The sequence below is a fragment of the Palaemon carinicauda genome, chromosome 26 (genome assembly GCF_036898095.1).
Source record: "Palaemon carinicauda isolate YSFRI2023 chromosome 26, ASM3689809v2, whole genome shotgun sequence".
Taxonomy (NCBI): Eukaryota; Metazoa; Arthropoda; class Malacostraca; order Decapoda; family Palaemonidae; genus Palaemon; species Palaemon carinicauda.
The window spans coordinates 85,527,019-85,532,576 of record NC_090750.1 but is presented as its reverse complement, the minus strand read 5'-3'; the positions used below and the strand labels follow the sequence as shown (position 1 = coordinate 85,532,576).

Below are 5,558 nucleotides of genomic sequence, written 5' to 3'. Positions count from 1 at the left end.
ACATCGATAGATCCACCTACTATTACTACTACTACTACTACTACTACTACTAATAATAATAATAATAATAATAATATGAATAGGGGGTTACATTGATAGATCCACCCTACTACTACTACTACTACTGCTGCTACTAATAATAATAATAATAATAATATGGGTAGGGGGTTGCATGGATGGATCCACCTACTACTACTATTACTACTACTACTGTCCGTCGTAAGTTCTTTTATTCACCCGCTACCACCTCCTCCTCCTCCACCTCCGAGGCGAAAAATAGCCAACTCTGCAGTATCGCTCTGATGATGCTATTTTCAGCAGCCCGCAATTCTTGGGGGAGGCGGGCGAGCAAGCCAGTTCCGTTTTCTTTCTTCTCCCTAACACAGCGCTACTCCGCAACCACGCCATTCAGGTGCTCGGTGTGCTCAATATGACCTCTTGGCGAGAAGAACCCCCTGGCCGTTTATTTTTTCTCTCTCTCTCTCTCTCTCTCTCTCTCTCTCTCTCTCTCTCCACACGTTATTTGCTATACAAGAAACAAAAACGTAAGAGATAAGATTTTTTTTTTTACATTTAAGAGTTGGTGCCAATTTTACCCATAGAGTTAAAACAAAGCAAGACTCGATAGGAAAAAAAAAGATTCTCCCGCCCGCTCTTGGCGACGTCAATTTTAGCAACAAAGTCTCTCTCTCTCTCTCTCTCTCTCTCTCTCTCTCTCTCTCCACACGTACACATACACCCTCGCAAGGTGATCATCCAAAAACGCATACGTACACACTCGCGCACACACACAAACACAAATAGTGTCGACACTAAGAAAAGACCACTTCTGTCTCAGTCTCCGCGTTGGGGCAGTTTTGATCAGTTGGTTCAAATACAACGGGAAAAAAATATTGATTAATAATTATCATCGCTATAATTCATAGTTATTCATTAACGCTGCTATTATTAGCAGTAGCATGGCACCTTGTGGTTTCGGTTGATTATTTTTATTTCAGTGAACAAATAAAGAAAATGATTTCTTAAGAAAGTGCTTCGATGAGGAAAATAATGTGATAAATTATGTGATGCTCACGTGACATCCTATGTGTTTCAAATGTGTTGATAACGGATATTCTTATCTTTGTATCAGGTACGTTCATGTAGAATAATAACAGCTTTATCAGTTACGATACTAATAAAATATGAAAATTATGGAATAATGTCGACTCTTATTTTATTTACTTTTACGAAAGGATCATCCTATTATTATTATATAAAGAACAGTAAAGGTTACAGACTAAATGACTATTACTAAGAATTAGGATAGTAATGTTATCAAAATTCTTCGTGCATAGCACAGCCTCCATCAAAACCAGGCATATATATATATATATATATATATATATATATATATATATATATAGACATATACATATGCATGTATGTGTGTGTGTTTGTGTTTGTGTGTGTATGTATGTATGTATGTATGTATACAGTATATAATACATATATGTATAAATGTGTATAACATAGATATATTTATATGTGTATATACATATTACACACACACACACATATATATATATATATATATATATTATATATATAGGCCTATATATATATCTATATATATGTATACCTATACATACACATTTATATATAAAGTATATATATATATATATATATATACATATACATATACACAATTTTTGTGTTTATGACCATATATACTACATAAATATATACATGTAGTTAGGTAAATATTCTACATACACATGCATATATATGCGTATATACATACACATACAGTATATATACCATATATAAATATGCAAAATATGTGTATGTGTAATATTGAAGCCATTGGTAGTCATGCCTATCCGCATCCCTAACAACGAATTTAGAGTATATTTGAAAGGCCACAACTTCCACCGATGCTATATTTAGGGGTGAGAGAGAGAGAGAGAGAGAGAGAGAGAGAGAGAGAGAGATGGGGGTGGGGCCTCTGTCCGCCCCAATGGGAAAAGTATTTTTGGAAGAGGCACACAGGAAAATATTCAATGGCGTAATTTGTTTAGTAAAATCATTCGTCTTCATCTCGGATATCGGTCGTTATTAAAAGATAATTTATAAGTATTTCAGTCAGGGATTGATTCAATTCTCATTCTACGGAAGTTAAGTATGGATTTGAGTTCTCTTGCTTGAGGGTACACTTTGGCACACTATTCTATTGTATTTCTCTTCTTGTTTTGGTAAGTTTTTAAAGTTTATGTATGAAATTTTTATTTTATTGCTGTTACTGTTCTTAAATTATTCCATTTTTCCTTGTTTCCTTTCCTCACTGGGCAATTTTCCCTGCTAGAGCCTCTGGGCTCATAGCAGCCTGCTTTTACAACTATGGTTGTGGCTTAGCAATTAGCAGTAATAATAATAATAATAATAATAACAATAATAATAATAATAATAATAATAATAGGTTTTGAATGAGACTTAAAAAAAAAACTGTAAATTGATCAAATTAAATTAATGTGTTGGACGGATGGTGAAAAATAGGGTAAAACTATTCTAGTCAAAGTGATCTTGCAATGTTTATGCATAATTCATTTTAAATAAGTATTGAGACATATTTAATTTCGTCCAATTCATTATATACCTAGTAGATGGATTAGCAGTTTCCAATTAATTATATTTCTAATAGATGAATTATCAGTTTTAAAAAAAAAATGGTTAGAGGGCAATATTTTAACCTATTTGCCCCATTGTTTAAATTAGCTTATCTTATCTAGACTATATCTCAGTTGTATTTTGTATTGCTAATCTGATACAATTGAAGCAAGCTATTGTATTATTTTGAAATAGACCAGACTATCCAATCCGATACGAAAACAACTGGTATCATTATTTAGTAATCATTATAAACACTTCTTCTACTATTAGCATATTTTTTTCCCATGCGTATGGGGTAACACGGTTACCTTCTTTCGATTGATTGATTGATTTAAGGTTTTCAGGCATCCTGACATCTAAGGTCATGCCTTCTTTTGAAGGATTTTGCTTTGGCGTTTGGGGTGGCCTGCACTATAACAATTAAAGAGAGTCCTTGTATCATACTGCGACAACTAAGCTTGGCACAAACCAATGAAGGTTACGGTATCACCATTCGAAAATAAAATATCTCCATTTATAATAAAAAGCAAGCCACTGTTCCGATACACTGTGCAATCCCAACTTGAACAAGCTATCAAATCCACGCAGAGAATAGATTAATCTATCATATCCCCCAATCAGATGTAAAATAGAATAAGCGATTGCATAATCCATTCAGGAAATGGATCAGTCCACTGTTCCTTTCCTCACTTGGCTATTTTTCCCTTGTTGGAGCCCTTGGCCTTATAACATCTTGCTTTTCCAACTAGGGATGTAGCTTGGCTTGTAATAATAATAATAATAATAATAATAATAAAAAAAAAAAAAATAAAAATAATAATAACAATAATAATAATAATAATAATAATAATAATGATAATTATAATAATAATAATAATAATAATAATAATAATAATAATAATAATAATAACAACAATCCCCCAATCAGAAATAAAAACAAGTGAATTGTCTCGCCACCTCATCCATCAGACGAGATTACTCCACCATCGCAAGAGATTACTCCACCTTGGGATTACTAGTGTCCCGTAGCACCTCGGCCGAGGCATGCGACTTTTCATTCATTGGTTTGGAACGTGCCAGGTTCGAGTTTTGGATACTGCAAGGTGGGGTCGGGTTGGCAGGGAGGACTATCATTATGTACGAGCGTGTGTGTATGTGTGTGTGCGTGTGTGTGCGTGTGTTTGTGCGTGTGTGTGTGCGTGTGAGTTACTTCGTGCTTGTACGTCTGATATATGGGAGTTTAAGCAAGCTGTCATTTGGTGGATGGATGGGCGCTTTATTAGATATTTCTCTCTCTCTCTCTCTCTCTCTCTCTCTCTCTCTCTCTCTTATTGGGTATGTTAGGTTAACATCTCTCTCTCTCTCTCATTGGATATGTTAGGTTAACCTCTCTCTCTCTCATTGGATATGTTAGGTTAACCTCTCTCTCTCTCTCTCTCTCTCTCTCTCTCTCTCTCTCTCTCTCTCTCTCTCTCTCTCATTGGATATGCTAGGTTAACCTCTCTCTCTCTCTCTCTCTCTCTCTCATTGGGTATGTTAGGTTAAAATCTCTCTCTCTCTCTCTCTCTCTCTCTCTCTCTCTCTCTCATTGGATATGTTAGGTTAAACTCTCTCTCTCTCTCTCTCTCTCTCTCTCTCTCTCTCTCTCTCTCTCTGTGTGTTAGGTTAAACACATCCTCTTTATCTCTTTCATAATAAACATATTGGGGTTCTGTTCTGTTCGGAGAGAGAGAGAGAGAGAGAGAGAGAGAGAGAGAGAGAGACTCATCCGGATATTGAATATTACGAAACGAGCGCTTTAGCACTTTGCCTGCTTACAGATAAGCCAAAGTTACCTCATCTCCATTTTACAGTTATTTTCCTTGCTTACCATAGAGTACTCTAGCTTTAAAACTTTATCTTACGAACTACGGAACTACGCAACCATTGCAAACCACAATCTATTATATGTTTAGGTCAAGGGAAATGTTTTGGAATCTCTATATTGAGTTGTAAATCTAAATAAAGAAATTTTGCAGGGTCTATTCGGTCATTTGTGTCCCATTGTTGTACTCTGCTGTAACTTTTTCAACGCTACGTGAGAATATCAGTGTTTCTTATATTGAAAAAAAAAAATGTTAAACTTATAAAGTTTATTCTACCGTAAAATAGTTCCTCGAGACGTGGAGGAATGAAGTAAATTGAAGGATGTACTTTAAATAAATGGAGGGGGAATAGGGAAATAAATACTTAAGAGGCGAATAATGAAAAGCGCAAGAGGAGAATAAATAAAAACCAGATAAAAAGGGAGAACTCGGAAGTAAAATGAGTGAAGTAGCTCAGAATAAATGGAGGGGGTTTGGGGTAAGCGAACATGAAAAGGGTACTTCAGAGCAATTGGAGGTGAATAACGAAAAGCGCAAGAGGAAAGTAAACCATTATTATTATATTATTATTATTATTATTATTATTATTATTATTATTATTATTATTATCATCTAAGCTACAACACTAGTTGGAAAGGCAAGAGGCTATAAGCCCAAGGGCTCCAACAGGGAAAAGTAGTCCAGTGAAGGAAGGAAATGAGAAAATAAACGACAAAAAAGTAATTAACAATTAAAATAAAATATTTCCAAAACAATATCAACATTAAAACATACTTCATATACAAACTATAAATAGACTAATGTCAGCCTGTTCAACATAAAAATATTTGCTGCAACTTTGAACTTTGGAAGTTCTACCGATTCAATCTAAACCAGATAAAAGGAAGAAAGGGGTTACTCGAAGAGGAGACTAACTCAAAATAGCAAGAACATTGTAACACAAAAGAGAAACAATTAGCTTACCTAATAGTAACGTAAAAAGTAGCATGAACATTGTAAAACAAAGGAGAAACATTTAGCTTACCTAATAGTAACGTAAAAAGT

General features: G+C 34.5%; 1 protein-coding gene across 1 annotated transcript in view; it reads left to right on the top strand.

Annotated features, from left to right (window-relative positions):
* The first annotated feature begins 944 nt into the window (after positions 1 to 944).
* The window catches only part of LOC137620258 (uncharacterized), a 40,394-nt gene continuing 35,780 nt past the window's right edge, over positions 945 to 5,558 (top strand). Inside the window, exon 1 of the mRNA XM_068350501.1 lies at positions 945 to 1,132. The gene's annotated coding sequence lies outside the window, so the exon portion shown is untranslated. The remainder of the gene's footprint in view (positions 1,133 to 5,558) is intronic.